The sequence below is a fragment of the Saccopteryx leptura genome, chromosome 1 (genome assembly GCF_036850995.1).
Source record: "Saccopteryx leptura isolate mSacLep1 chromosome 1, mSacLep1_pri_phased_curated, whole genome shotgun sequence".
NCBI classification, from domain to species: Eukaryota; Metazoa; Chordata; class Mammalia; order Chiroptera; family Emballonuridae; genus Saccopteryx; species Saccopteryx leptura.
The window spans coordinates 95,189,898-95,206,396 of NC_089503.1; the positions used below are offsets into that span (position 1 = coordinate 95,189,898).

Consider the following 16,499-nt stretch of genomic DNA (forward strand, 5'->3'; position numbering starts at 1 on the left):
AAAACCTTTCAGTGGCTTCCTGTTGCCCTTAAAATAAGTCTCTATTCCATGGTTTACAAGGCCCTCCACAATCTGGCATTTATCTTTCTTTAATGGGCCATCCACAACAGGCCATTGTTTTTTTTCTTTTATATATGCCTCTGTTCTGTTTTTGGTTTTTGTGTAAGTGAATGTGTGAACATAATTATTTAAATATGCTAACAGTATGGGAGTCAATGAGTAATAGTGAAAAGGTCCTATGATTTAGAGTCAAAATCACTAAGTTTATGTCAAAGTTTTGTCACTTAAAATATGTGTGCTCTGACCCTTTGCTAGTTCATAAGCATGATGATTGGATATCCATGCTCTTGTGTGAGATGTGCCTCCCTCCAACCTTGTTACATACAGCATTGGTGCATTTCCCAACTGATATGGGAAAAAAAATGTGTGTGACCTGGGACAAGTTATTTAGCCTTTATGACCTCCTGTTTCTCATCTTAAAATGGAGGGAATAATCATCCCTACATTACACATTGCTGTAAAGATTAAGTGAGATAATGTATGTGAAAAACAATTTTGTGAACTATAACATATGAGAATGTTAGTAATAATATCATCAACTAATAACAAACACGTACCATCAGATAAATAAATACAACATTGCTTTGGACATTAAAAAGTCAGTATGGGCTAATATCTGGAAACAGTCCAATTTCAAACACAGAAAAAAATATTTTTTAATTGCACTTAATATACAGTTAAAAGGCATAAGGCAGTTCAAGGCAATGAGAAAACTGAACCAAACTACTGAAGATTTAAGGAATGAACAGCAAGAAAAGTTGATCCTTTACTTCTAAAGATTCTGGTATTATATTTTCTTTCTTATGTTTCTATTTTATAACTTACTTTCAATATAACGTATTACGATATTTTGTAAGTATTTTAATAGTATCATCAGTGTTTGGGGCAGGTGATTATATTCCTTCAAATGGGCTATTTCAAAAGGCATTCTGCATTCCTACGATTTAATAATATTCATGAACCTCCTTTTCTCTAAAAAACTATAGTCTCGATTTAATAATGAAATTCAGTGAGGAAAAATTAGGATTTATTTCATGAAAATTAATTCTATGGTTTAAAAAGAAAACAAATACTTTTACTTCACTAAACAAGAGACGTGTACTTGGAAAACCTTTCCTCTGTGTGGAATGAATACCGAGCAGACTGACTGACGAAGCAGTGTTCAGCTCGCTGCACTACTTCTCCTCTTTTATATTCTCTCTGCCTTAATTCAGGTAACAGTGGGAAGCTGGAACCTGACCATTTTTCAGCAGTGAAGGAGTCCTCTGCTGCCATCTAGTGCCTTCATAGAGGGATTTGTAGGTTTAGTCAGATGAGCTGGTTTATTTTCAGTGCAGTGTGGGCTGGCAGGAATTGGAAGGTGGGGCTGTCAGAAAGCTCAAACATTTTGAAACAGTTTTTAAATGTATTACATTAATTAGTAAGAGGTGCTGAGTCACAGACGTATCATAGGCTTACAAGCTAGATATTTCGGGGAAATTTGTAGAAAATTAGACATCAGAGACGTTGAAATTCAACTAGATGATTTAAAGTTGAGAAAGAAGATTGTCGTGATGTTCACGTAAAGAGCTCAGTTGAAAGCACAGAAAATAGATTTGAATTGCAATTACACACTTGCCAATCCCATTTCTCTGGAGACAGTATACTGTACCTTTTTAGGACCTCCTCACTCAGCAAAATTATGACATTTGCCAACAAGAAGAGCCTGCCTGTCTTATCTCCCAGTCCTGCAGTTAGTTACTCTAAGAGTTCCACCCCAGACAAGGCTCCTGCACCCCATTCTTTGCTGAAAGTTTGTGTCTCAACAATTTACTAAAAATGTTTTACTGGGTTGCACACTTGAAAATAATATGATATTGCCTGTCAACTATAATTGAAAAATATTTTTTAAAATTTCTTTAAAGGCTACCTATCACCACTATCATCAGGGTCTTATGCCTTTTTATGGAAGACACTTGAATACTCTATAAAGACCCAATGGGATTTCAAGTTGAAGATTGATGACAGAGATTAGGGTTGGATTCCATTTCTTAAATTTGTCCACATAAACATTTAAAAACATGCTGTCATTCACTAAGTTGCTCAGTTAAGAAACCTGGGAGTCATCTTTGATATTTTCTTCTCCCTCCTGCTTCCCATTTATCCCACACAATATACCACATATGTGCGCGTACACGTGTAAGTATATGCAAATGCAAACAATCTCTTAACATTGTGATTCTAGCTTCTAAAAGTCTCTCAAATCCATCCGCTTTTCTCTATTACAACTTACATCACATTAGAAGATTCAATCATCACTCAATTAACTTATCTACCCACTTCCAATATTCATCTGACAGCTAGAATAATCTTTTTTTAAAATAAATAAATTTAATAATGTTACAGTACTGCCTGATACTCTTGAATGACTTTCTTTTGATTTTAAAACAAATTCCTGACATTTTAATGTGACCTTAAAGCCCCTGCATGATCTGGCCTCTGACAACCAGCTTCCCAAACTGATCTCTTGCCAGTACTTCCTTTTATTCCTGCATCAGTCACACCAGTCTTCTCTCATTTGCTCCAAAGGACCAGGCTTCTTGTCACCTCAGAGCCTTTGAACATGCCGCTGCATGTGTTTCTACTTTATTCTCCTAACACCTTGCTCTTCTTTGTTGCTGCACATATTACAAGTTGTTTGTATGACTCATTATTTAATATCTATCCTTAAGTCTAAATTTTAAATTCTATGAAGTCAGGTACCAAGTCTGTCTTATTCACTTGTTGAATGAGTTAATGAATTAACTTTTGCCACCTATAATTTTTTTGGTTGTTTTACATATGTTCCCTGTTTGACTGTAAGCTCCTCAAAGACAGTCATCAAATTTGTAGTGAGACCTTCTGTTGGGGGTGTCTGCAGAGATGATTCAGACATGACCTTAAGCCTTGTGCAGACAGAACATGGAAACCAGTATCATACAACGTTTAAAATGAGCACAATTCTTAGTAAACACAGAGGAGGAAGGGGTTAAGTCAGTTCGGTTGAATCTGGGTTTACATGTTAAAAAAAGATGAAATTGATGTTTTGTAGGACAAGGAAGAGTTCATGAGTAACAAAGAGGGAGAGGGTGATCAAGGGAGCGAGGCCAGAGAGACGAGAAAGATGCAGTGGTTTGTTTTTCTTTATAAGATTCAGACTTTTTTATTTTTTTTTAATTTTTTATTTATTTATTTTAGAGAGGAGAGAGAAAGGAAGAGAGAGAGACAGAGAGAGAGAGAGAGGAGAGAGAGACAGAGAGAGAAGGTGGGGAGTAGCTGGAAGCATCAACTCCCATATGTGCCTTGACCAGGCAAGCCCAGGGTTTTTTTGTTTTTTTTTTGTTTGTTTTTTTTTGTTTGTTTTTTTTTTTAATTTTATTTATTCATTTTAGAGAGGAGAGACAGAGAGAGAGAAGGGGAGAGGAGCTGGAAGCATCAACTCCCTACGTGCCTTGACCAGGCAAGCCCAGGGTTTCGAACCGGCGACCTCAGCATTTCCAGGTCGACGGTTTATCCACTGCGCCACCACAGGTCAGGCAATGCAGTGGTTTTAATGTAAGGAAAGGAGGGGGTTCTTATCTATTTCTTCACCAGAACCTTCATCACAGTTATTTAATGCATACAGTAAACATCACATCAACACTTTTTATTTGACTATTGAAGAACAGTGAGAAATGTGGGCATAATAATATGTATAGTATCTTGCTTGGTAAACTCAGAATATGCCACTAAATAAATGAGCTTTCTTCCATGTTAATATTAAACGACGTTGGAACAATTGTATTTTATTCTACTTCAAGGAACCCCCAATAAGAACATCATTCCCGGGACTCCACACAGGTTTGGTCAAAGCAGCTCGCATTTGAAACCTGTCCGAAAGAGGGTTCTGCAAGTTTGCTCACAAGACTAAATTAAATTTGTTCTTAAAGAACACTGTTCTATAGAAATATCTTTAGATTGAGACTACAGCATTTCCTGTGTTCCTGGCCTACGAGACTGACAGGGTGGTATTCTCTTAACTGAGTGTAGACACTTCTAAACAAATCCTCAGTCCCTCTCCCTTGAAAATCAAGGCATGTGTCTTTATAACACTTTCCGTTGATCCTTGGGATGCTTTTATCCAAGAATAACAAATATCATATTTCTCTGCTATTATTTCCTGAATCAAAGCATAAAATGGAGGTGTAACCAATTAATTACCACTTCAGAAAATTTTATTTTACCTTAAATCTGTTTGTTGCTGAGCATTAAGTTTCAGGAAGCCAATCCCTCACTGTTTCCTCAATTTGGGGGAAAATTGAAAAAGTTAACAGAGGCAGTCAAGTTATTTATACTTCAGAAATACTTGTGAATTCTTGGTGGTCTAAATAAGATACAAGGAAAATTATTGAATTGCTGCTTGTGAAAAAAATTGAAGACAAGAACATGTCTGGGTTTTTTGTTTGTTTGTTTTACTTTTTTTAATTGGGAAAAGGGAGTGTGCTTATACAAAGGTTCTCTTTTCAGGAGTAGGTACGGATATAAGTTTGATGCTTTGCTTATGATTTTCAGTAGACAGAAAGTAATTGAAGTCCTCAATTATAGATATCTTGGGTTAATAGGTTCTACTGTTCTCATGTGAGACTCACCATTCTTTTGTATGGTTTGGTTCAAGCTTCAAAGTTTCCTGCTAATATTATTACATATATTATAGAAGGCATAGTATATACTATACTGAGAACTAGACTACTACATTAATATTTTACTTATTCTGTGTTTGAGAATTGTTTTTCTGTGCTTAAGAACTTCAGGGTGGGAGTCATCATTCCTGCTCTGATACTGAAGCACACTGCCTTTCAACAGAAATGTGTCCTTTTATATCATTGAAAGGATCTCAAAGAAAAGTTGGGGAAGGCTGAAGCCCTCCAGCACTGACGGAACAACTTAGCACAAATATTGGATTGAGTGTCACAGTCAGCAGTTCTGACCCCAGCTCTATCCTAACAGGCTGTGGGACTTCGAACAAGCCCATGGAGCAATGGAGGCTAGACCCCGAAGGAGAGGTTGATTCCAAGCCTCCTTACAGCCTCAAACTACCAGGCAATACTTCCAATATTTAGGCTACAAAACACAATTATGCTTTATATTCAAGAATTATGCTTTAGGCCCTGGCCGGTTAGCTCAGCGGTAGAGCGTCGGCCTGGAGTGAGGGGGATCCGGGTTCGATTCCCGGCCAGGGCACATAGGAGAAGCGCCCATTTGCTTCTCCACCCTCCCCCCTCCTTCCTCTCTGTCTCTCTTCCCCTCCCGCAGCCAAGGCTCCACTGGAGCAAAGATGGCCCGTGCGCTGGGGATGGCTCCTTGGCCTCTGCCCCAGGCGCTAGAGTGGCTCTGGTCGCAACAGAGTGACGCCCCGGATGGGCAGAGCATCGCCCCCTGGTGGGCAGAGCATCGCCCCTGGTGGGCGTGCCGGGGGGATCCCGGTCGGGCGCATGCGGGAGTCTGTCTGTCTCTCCCCGTTTCCAGCTTTAGAAAAATACAAAAATAAAAAAAGAATTATGCTTTAGCTGGTACCCATAGCTGAAGTGGAGAAACACTTTAATAATTTAAGAAGCCATTCTGTTGTCATAAAAAAGTAATTTTATTTCTTCCAAACCTCCAGATTATTATGCACATTTTTCTGCTGAGTCTTATTGTAAAAGGCATATGCACATCCAGACTGACATAGCCATAAGGAATTGTAGAAATTTTAATATCTGCTGATGTGAAAGAGACAAGGATTTTAATATTTAAAACTGTCAGACGACTTTTAAATGGATAACATTAAATCATTGTCAGAAATGTTCAATATTTTCTCATCTATATACAATTGTTCCTTCAAAGCAAAAAGCTGCAATCTAGTTTCTTAAGCTAAATGGCCATTTACAGCATGGTCCCCAAGCCTGCTACCAAACTTTTCCCAAAAGCAAGGGAATAAAATTAAGTAATTTCTTTTTTTGTTATTTTTATTTTTTTTCCGAAGCTGGAAACAGGGAGGCAGACAGACTCCCGCATGCACCCGACCCGGTTCCACCCGGCGTACCCACCAGGGGGCAATGCTCTGCCCTTCTGGGGCGTCACTCTGCTGCATCCAGAGCCATTCCAGCGCCCGAGGCAGAGGCCACAGAGCCATCCTCAGCCCCCCGGGCCATCTTTGCTCCAGTGGAGCCACGGCTGCGGGAGGGGAAGAGAGAGACAGAGAGGAAGGAGAGGGGGAGGGGTGGAGAAGCAGATGGGCACTTCTCCTGTGTGCCCTGGCCTGGAATTGAACCCAGGACTCCTGCACGCCAGGCCGACGCTCTACCACTGAGCCAACCGGCCAGGGCTAAATAATTTCTTAAATGTGTGTGTGTGTGTGTGTGTGTGTGTGAGAGAGAGAGAGAGAGAGAGAGAGAGAGGGAGAGAGAGAGAGAGCACAAAGTTAAGAAAATACCTCTAAAAGGCATACTTTAAAAATAAAATCTTGCTGGGGTTACTCAGTCTGCTGTAGTCCCACAGTCAAGGCACATATGAGAAAGCAATCAATGAACAACTAAAGTGTCACAAAAAAAATAATAAAATAAAATCTTGCTCAAAATCTATGAGTTTTCTTAAATAACGCATATAAAAATAATAATTAAAATGAGGAGCCCAAAACAAATAATCTTTTGTTGAAAGACTTTGCCATTGCATAGTATTTTTGGGTGTGTGTATCTATAATGTAACAGTTAGAAACCCAAATGTCAGGATTGATTTTTTTTTTCATCCAACAACTGAGAAAAAGTGAGAAATACATAATCCTGCTTTAGTGCTCCTAGGCCAAATCAATAGAAATAGAAATAGAAAGAAATCAATGGGAACATTATGATAAAATCAGAATCTTTCTAATTTCTGTTCAGAATATAATGTTCGGTGAGAAAGATGCAAGACTTGGGGAAGAGGGTATAGCGTTTCTTAGAGAACTGTGGGTACTCTGTAAGACAAACCAGTTGCTACTTAGTCTCATAACTATTCTTTTCTCCATCAGATTTAAGTACAGTTCTTAGCCATATTAAATCTACATATTTCTTGATCAAAGGCCACTAAAAGTAATAATTAACCAATTTTAATTAGTAATAACTAGTTTATCTAAATAGATTTTAATTTATACATAGCTAGAGAGAAGGTGAAGGAGAGTGGTAATTCTTGCAAGAGAAATAAAGTAAGAAAAGAAGGAAGGAAAAAAGGAGAGGGAGGGAGGGAAAGAGGAAGGGAGAGAAAAAGGGAGGGAAGGAGGGAGGGAGAGAGGGAGGAAGGAAGGAAGGAAGGGGAAAGGAAAGGAAAGGAAAGGAAAGGAAAGGAAAGGAAAGGAAAGGAAAGGAAAGGAAAGGAAAGGAAAGGAAAGGAAAGGAAAGGAAAGGAAAGGAAAGGAAAGGAAAGGAAAGGAAAGGAAAGGAAAGGAAAGGAAAGGAAAGAGGGAGAGAGAGAGGGAGGAAGGGAAGGAGGTACAAAGAGAGGAAAAGAGGGAGAGAGGGATGGATGAAGAAGAAAAAATATTTTCATTTAATTTGAAAAAAATAAGCCAGAGTAGCTTCTCTGTTTTTAGTTTCAGGAAAGAGACTGAAAATACGGGAAATATGTGTTTATTGACTATCTATCGTGCCAAATGCTCTGCTAGGTTGTTGAGATTTTTAAATTTTAATCTATTAGCTATATATATTTTTCTTCTGATGTAAGGGTACCTTAAAATTTAAATATGAAAGAGAATTAGAAAATAATTCTTTAAGTTAATATCAGAGCTTATGAAATTCTTACCACTTAGCATGATTCAGGCCACTAAGTCACGTACGGTTTCCTAGAGATATTTGACACCAAAATAAACTGTATTTTTAATTTTTTTTCAATTAGAGTTTACATTTAATATCATTTTATATTAGTTTCATGTGCACAGCATAGTGGTTAGACAATTATATAATTTACAAAGAGATCCCCCCAATAACTCAATGTCCATCTGGCACCATACATAGTCATTAAATATTTCTACTATATTTCTTATGCTGTATTTTACATCCCTGTGATTATTTTGTGACTAGCAATCTGTACTTCCTAGTCCCTTCACCCCTTCCACCTACCTCTAGCCCCTGTCACATCTGGCTACCATTATCTTGCTTCCTGCATCTATGAGTCTGTTTCTGTTTTGTTTGTTCATTTATTTTGATTTTTAGATTCCACATATAAGAGAAGTCATATGGTATTTGTCTTTCTCTGTCTAACTTATTTCACTTAGTATAATACCTTCTATGTACACCCAGTTGTCACAAATGGTAAGATTTTATTCTTTTTATGGCAAGTAATATTCCATTTTATATATGTACTATGTCTTCCCTATTCACTCTTATCTGTTGATGGGCACTTAAGCTGCTTTCAAATCTTGGTATTATAAGTAATGATGCAGTGAAAATGGGAGTGTATTCACTTTTTTGAATTAGTATTTTGGATTTCTTCAGATATATTCTCAGAAGTGGAATTGCTAGGTCATAAGGTAATTGTATTTTTAATTTTTTTGAGGAACCTCTACACTGCTTTCCACAGAGGCTGCACCAATTTTCATTCCCACCAACAGTGCTTCCCTTGTCCCCACATCCTTGTTTCTTGATTTATTGATGATAGCCAATATGACAGGTGTGTGAGATGATATCTCATTGAGGTTTTTATTTATATTTTTCTGATGATTAGTGACATTGAGCATCTTTTTTTTCACATGTCTGTTGCCCATCTGTATGTTGTCTTTAGAGAAGTGTCTATTTAGGTCCTCTATTCATTTTTTAATTGGATTATTTTTAAACACCAAAGTAAACTTTAAATGAGTGACAAGCATTAATTAATTATATAATTAAGCTTTAAAAGTAAATAATACTACGTAAAGCATTTACATTTTTCTTGAGCATTTGGCTCTTAAAAAGCTTATCTGTTCCAGTAATTTTTAAAGTCTAAATAATAATGTTTTGACTTTAATCAACCTACTAATGTTATGACTGTTTCCGTCACCTAGTGGTAAGATATATGAATTGCAAAGAAAACAACAGAAAATGTAGATTACAGAGACTATACATTATGTTGATAATGCTTATCTCTGTGTGGCAGGATATTAGGTCATTTTAATTGATTTTTATTTATGTTGCTTACCTGTGTTTTATAATTATTATGTATTGCTTGGGTAAATAAAAAAGAAAAACATAAGTAAAAGAAATAAATGGTGTAGAGAGCCAATGGAAAGAGAAAAATGGCAAAAAGAATGGAAAAAAGTACACAATGTCCCTGAGATTAAATCATGTGGGGAAGATGAGTGTAGGGGAACAGGAAATAAATAAACACTGAGTGATAAACCCAAATGTTTCAATAAACCATCCTGCTACACGAAGAAGTGGGCAGAATTAGAGATGACCCCATGTATCTGTGGGCACGGAGAAAGGAAACCACCAGTGGGATACTTTAAAACGTTTTCTCATGAAAGCTTTGCTTTTAGCTGGCCTACGTGCAACAATCCACCAATGTCTTTGTTTCAGGGAATTTAACTCTCTGATCCACGCCTTCATGTGCAGGAACTTCACTGCCGGCATCACACTGCTCTTCCCTGTTTCCGTAAATATAGATACTACTTTTCAACACATGGCTTTTCCACATACCATTCCATCTGGAACGATCTACTCTCCCATCCTCTCCCATGTTTCCCCATGGCCAGCTCTCAGTCCATCTCCACATCTCATGAATCTATCACCTTCTCTGAGCTCTTGCTCCTACCTAAAGCAGCTACGGTCATGCCACTATCCACCCTCCACCGTCCCAAACCTTGCTTCCCTATTTCAATCACTACATCATTGCTTTCAGAGCCTTTAGCACAATTTGTGATGACTTTATTTCTTTGTTCTGTCTTTCTCACTAGAATATCAAGTCCATGAGGGCAAGACCATATCTGTCATCACAGTTGTGTTTCCAGTGGACATATGGTTGGAAATAAATAAATGTTCTAATGGCAATCTAGTGCAGTTGACAGAGTAGGGACTTTCTGCATTTCTTAGGTAAGGAGATCTCAGAAGTGCTCCAGTGATTTGCTGTAAATCACACAATCTAGCTTGGTGACATTGGGCACTTTCCATAATCTCTGTGCCTCCATTTCCCCCATGGGCAACATAGGGAATATAATGGTAGCCTATCTCATGATTGCTAGAGAACTAGGTGAGTTGTATATAGAAGGATTCAGAACAGCACCTGGCAGCCAGCATGGTGTGGACCTTAATTGCTGCACTGACCTCTTCAGCTCAGAGCTGTCTCAGTGTTCTTTTTCTACACCATCCGTTTTCAAAAGCACAAACGTCTTGCACATCCTTGAATGGTATTTAAGATAAGATTGGGGTAAAGAGCACATCAATGCAATGGCTATTTTAAAATGGACTTTATCAACCTACAATAAAGAGGTGAGTAACCACTGCTTTGCTTCCCTCTCCCCCTCCCTGGGGAACACTGCTCTAAGGACACAAAGAGCCTTTACTGCAGGGAGTGAATTTCAAAATGTTAGAGCCGTGGCCCCCCCGGATGAGTGATAACCTACGTCAATTATCCAACTGAGGAGGAACAGAAAAGGAGTGAAACTTCTGCAGACAAGTCAAAGGTAACAAGCACAGGAAGCTCCGGGCAAAGGAGCCATTCATTGTGAAATAGAACATAAAGAATTGGTACAGAATTTAGGGCCTCAATCAAGTGCTAAAAGTCATACCTGTCACTGCTACCCTGATACCCCAAGAACAATTCAGACACATGGATTCTAAGACATGAGCTGAGCTGGGCTGACTGCCCTAACCAATTTTAACTTCTCCTTGATGCTTCAAATTTAATGTCTTTTAATTCTACAGTTAGACAACAAAGCTTAGAATGTATTTTCATTGGGAAAGGGAATCTATTGACCTAATTTCACTTACACACACACACACACACACACAAAATATGAATCTGATACTAGATCACAGATCTTGAGGACGGCAATAGCCCTGAATTTTTCAGTGTATGTGATAGGCTGCACTTGGGAGGTACAGGAGGCTTTACAGCTCAGGATAAAGCAGAGCTGAGTGGAGTCTGAGTCATCAAAAGCCCAAGGACATCTTACAATTTTGCACATAATTGACTGTTTACCAGTCATATTCTAGGCCCTTCTTGGTGCCTGTGGACAGAGGCTGGTTTTATAAATCATCAAAATGCATTTCTGAATATCAGATGTTGCTAGTAGCCGGAACTAAGAAAAGGCTTTATTTTCCTTAGCTTTCATATCTGAATTATTTACAAGACATCCTTTTGCTTCCTTGGGCAACACCAGCTCTGACCACTAGAGGGAACTGTTCCATCAGCTGTATCATAGATTAACCACAGGAACCACATTCTTGTGGCTGTAACTATAGAATATCGTTTTATTCCAATTCCCTCAGAAGCATACATCGAGGATTAATCTGAGAGTTGTAAGGATTGGAACACACCTGTTCACCAGAATAATCTCTCAGAGACATGGTTTCCTTTTGGCAGCCTATGTGGTGACTGACTGCCTCCTAGGCGACCAGACTTCTCCGCCTCAGGGTGTGGGGTAAACCGAGAGTCCTCACAGGTAATTCCATCAGTAAGCAGGTCAAAAGTATAATCCTCTATTCAACTCCCCTCAAAATACTCATTTCCAAAAAATTCACTAGGTGCTACACTACGTAAAACATAAACCTGGGAAAGATATTGGCCAAGTAATCTACAGTGAGGTCAAATTGCTGCCCGTGCTCTGTGCCAGGTAAGACCCGGATAGGGAGTATGCGCAAAGTGGGAAGACATTTATGAAACTGGTATCTGCAAGCGAATAAGGGAGAGCAAAACGGAATAAAATCACTTTGGAAAAATTAAAAATTTCCAACTGGCTTCTGTAAGAAGTTTGTTTTCTCTTTCAAGCATATTCTGATTCAAATAATCCTTCAAAGATTTTCCCACAAACTTAGAAGAATGACCCAATGTTCAAAGGGAGAGGGGAAAAGACTTTATAGTATGTGCAGATAACGGAAGAGAGTTTCTATCTCTCCTGGAAGTTTTAAGATTTGTGAATCTTAAATAAATATAAAATACTTTTTAAATCATTTCCTTGTTTCAAATTCATGTCTTAGTCATTCATTCAACAAAATTAAGGCCACATAATTAACAAAATTAAGTGGTACATAATTCTACGTACCAGTAACCGTTCCAGGTACTAGAAAGTGTTTATAGGGCACAGGTACTGAATAGATGAGCATTGTAGTTTTTCTTTTCCTTTTACTTTTTTTGAATTAAACATTTTATTTTAAGATAATCGTGGATTCAGATAGTTATAAGAAATAAAACAGCCTGACCTGTGGTGGCGCAGTGGGATGAAGCGTTGACCTGGAACACTGAGGTCGCCGATTCGAAACCATGATCAAGGCACATATGGGAGTTGATGCTTCCTGCTCCTCCCCCTTCTCTCTCTCTCTCTTCCTCTCTCTCTCTAAAAATCAATAAATAAAATATTTAAAAAAAAAAAAAAAGAAATAAAACAGAGATCCCATGAACCTTTTATCCAGATTGCCCCAGTGGTAACATTTCGCAACACTATCGTACAATGATAGCATCAATATGGTCAAGATACAATCATTTCCATCAGCACTAGGATCTCTGACGGTGCCCTTTATAACCACGCCCACCTCCCTTTGTCACCTCCTACTCTCCTCTACCCCTCACCCAGTCCTGGCAATGAGTGATCTGTTCTTCATGTTTGCAATTTTGAAATTGTTATGTAAATGAAATTATACGTATGCAACTTTCTGAGATCGGTTATTTCAGTGAGCGTAATTTTCAAGACTCATCCAAGTTGTTCTACCAACAGTCCATTCGCTTTTATTGCTGAGTAGCATTCTACAGGGTGGATGTGCCCTAGTTTGTTTAACCGTTCATTCACGGAAGGACGTCTGGATTGCGTCCTGCTTTTGTGCATTGCAGATCAAGCTGCTAAGAACATTCATCTATAGGATTTTGTGTGAGCATAAGATTTCATTTCTCCAGAATAAACACCCAGGAAAGCAATCACTGGGTTGTATGGTAGCTGCATGTTTAGTTTTTTAAGAAAATGCCAAACTGTTTTCCAAAGAGGCTATACTATTTTTATTCCTATGAGAAATGTATGAATGATCCGGTTTCTCTGCATCCTTGCCAGAGTTTTGGTGTTGTCACTTTTTCTATTTTAGGATTCTGAAAGGTACCTAGTGCCATCTCATTGTAGTTTTGTATTGTATTTCTCTAATGTCTAATGATGTTAAACATTTTTTCATGTGTATTTGTTATCTGCGTGTCTTCTTCAATGAAATGTTTCTTCAGTCTTTTACCCATTTTCTACTTGGATATTTTAATTATTTTTTGTCAATGGCATTTTGAGAATTTTTTAGCACTTTGCAGAGTCAACATACAAGAACTTCATTAGATATATGGTTTGCAAATGTCTTCTCTTAACAGAACAGGCTGTTTCTCAGGGCAAAAGCTTTTAATTTTAATGCTGTCCAATTTATCAGTTTTTTATAAATATCAATTTTAATGTTAAGTCTAAGAATTCTTTGCCTAGCTCTAGATTCCAAAGATTTTTCTCCTTTTTTTTTAAACAGAAAGTCTTATAGTTTTACATTTCATCTTTCAGCCCATGATCCACTTTTCCTCTATGAATATTTTATTGTTTCAACATAACTTGTTGAAAGGTTATTGTTCCTTCATTGCAATACTTTTTCACTTTTATCAAAAAAAGAAAACAGTTGGAGATACTTGTATGAGTCATCTGTTCTATTGATCTCTGTCCCTATATCTCCACAAATTCCCTACAATTTTGATACTGTTTCTCCAATTACTTAAATCATTTTTGATACCTTCTATCAGTGTTTTGTAGCTCTTGGCATACATCTGTTCATGTTTTGTTAGATTTACATGAATGTGTTTCATTGAGTTTCAGCGTATTTGCAATCACTAACCAGTTGTAAATGGTATTACATTTTTAATTTTGGTATCAATGTGCTCATTAATAGTAAATAATATAGGTAGCATATGTATAGTGTACAATTTATTTCATATGTTTAATTTGTATAGTGTGACCTTGCTGAATTCACTCAGTTTGAGAATGTAATCTTTTTTTAGATTCCTTTAAATTTTCTATGTAGACAATCAAGTAATTTGCAAATAGAGACAGTTTTATTTGTTCATTCTGATCTGTTTGCCTTTTCATTTTCTTTTCTTATGATATGTCACTGGCTAGAACTTCCAGTACAAATGTTAAATAAGAGTGGTGAGAGTAGACAGGCCTTGCTCTTGATCTTAAGGGGAAAGATTCAGTCTTTTAGCTTTAAGTATAATGTTAACTGTTGGGTTTTTAGTAATTGTTCTTTAGAAAGTTGAGAAAGTTCCCTCTCTATTCTTATTTTCCTAAGAATTTTTTATCATGATTGAAAGTTGGATATTATCGCATGATTTTTCTGTATCATTGATATGACCATGTGATCGATCTTCTTTAGCCTGTTAACATGCTTAGAGTGATTGATTTTTCAAATATTGACCTGCCTTGAATCCCTGGAATAAACCCCACTTAATAATGGTATAGAATTATTTTTAGATAGCTGAATTCTATTTTTAAAATATTTTTAGATAATTTTGTCTTCTGCTTATAAAAGTCTTAGAATCTCTTTAGGGGCAAGGAAGAGAGTAATCCGATTTCAGCTTCGCTTCTTAAATAAGCTGATCATGCACAATTTGAAGACAAGAAATCCAGATTTTTTTTTTTTATTTCTAATTTGCAAGAGCCAAATTTTGTTAAGCAGAGTGGGGAGGGGGGTTCCTTTGCAGACCTCAAAGCATTAAAACTGAGAGGACTTGATTATAGAATGTTTAGTATGAAGCACAGAAAGATACAATATGTAATATGGTATGAGTGTGGTATCCCACCAAACAAGAGAAAGCAGTCCTCCCAGCCAGGTGGCAGAAAAGAGAGACAGTTAGACATAGGTGAATATCCTCCCTTCTGGGATTCAGAGAAATTTGATGAAAAATGAAAAATGCTAGTGAGTTTGAAGATCTGAGGCCCAAAGAGCCTGCTTTATAACAAGAAAAACAAAAAACAACAACAAAACACCTTGCTGTGTGCCCTAAACCATCATAGTTTAGATTCAGGGGAGTAGCAATGGAGGCCCAGCATATTTCAGTAGAGAGCCTTCGAATTCCTGACTCCTCATGGTTGGTTCCTATCCAACAATTCTCACACGCTGCCAAGGGGATAGAAAGCTGACAAGGATGGGGGGTGGGGACATCATCAGGAGAGCACAAAGTACGTGAACCTGAATATCAGATAGTATGGCTACAATCAAGGGCACCAGCTGCAGATGTTAGTGCATGTCAGAAGTATAGGCAGGGACTAGCGGGATGAGATACTCAGGTGGAGGCCAACTTAGGCCAGAAACTCTACGTTGTTGTACTACTACTATAGGCTTCCCTTGTTACCCAGAAGCCATCATAAGGAAAAGAAGTAGCAAAGCAGAGAAGGAAAACATCTAGCAGGACAGCGGCAAGTCAGCAAGTATGACGAGGACATGATATAACTCAGGAGAAGAAAGGACAGCCCTAACGGAGCTTGAATTTTGAGTCAACTAAATTTAAATATTGAGTAATTACACCAAAAAAGTAAATTCTAAATGAGAAGAAAATAAGATAGCTTGAAGTGGCTCTATTAAAATTTGTTGGCTTGATTTGTTTAGTTTCTACTCTCTCTCTCTCTCCCTCCCTCTCTCTCATCATTAAAATAAGAGCTATGAACTATTCAGTTTGGCTAAAAAGAAGTAACAAATAATCACATCTTTATACACATGAGGTTCACAAGGGATATCAACTACCCTGCTTAAATGTTGGGTCCTAGAATGGACTTTGAAAGGTATCTGGTCCAATTTACACTGCATTGAGAAGAAATGGACTGAGAAGTGGAAAGTAATTATCTCAGGATCACAGAGGAAGAGATTTCATATCTCTGAGGCACTCTGATATGTAAGCATTCAAAATCGAGATAAGCACACTCCACTCCTCTAGCATGGGGCAAATCAGTCAGCCACCAGTGACTGCGTGAAGACTTTCACTCAGCTCTTTGCTCTCATTGATAATTCCCTTTGTGCGTGACTTTTAGTTTTATGCAGTGCCAGCTGGTTGTGACTGGTTTAGCTCCTCTAACAAAATGTGTTAGATTTTGTTTTAAAGTCCTACGGTTGCATTTCTGAGCTAAGAATAAAATTATGTTGTATCATCTAATATTTCCAGATGACCAGCTACATGACTCCCTTTCTTTCTGAAAATAACACAGGTAAGTGGATTTGAAAAATCTGTTCTTTGAAAAGCCC

The 16,499-nt window shown here is 37.8% G+C and overlaps 1 non-coding gene across 1 annotated transcript; it reads left to right on the top strand.

Annotated features, from left to right (window-relative positions):
* The first annotated feature begins 303 nt into the window (after positions 1–303).
* LOC136389976 (small nucleolar RNA U13) lies at positions 304–411 on the top strand. The gene has a single exon (XR_010748511.1). It is a non-coding gene; the product is annotated as a small nucleolar RNA U13 (small nucleolar RNA).
* The last annotated feature ends 16,088 nt before the right edge of the window (positions 412–16,499 follow it).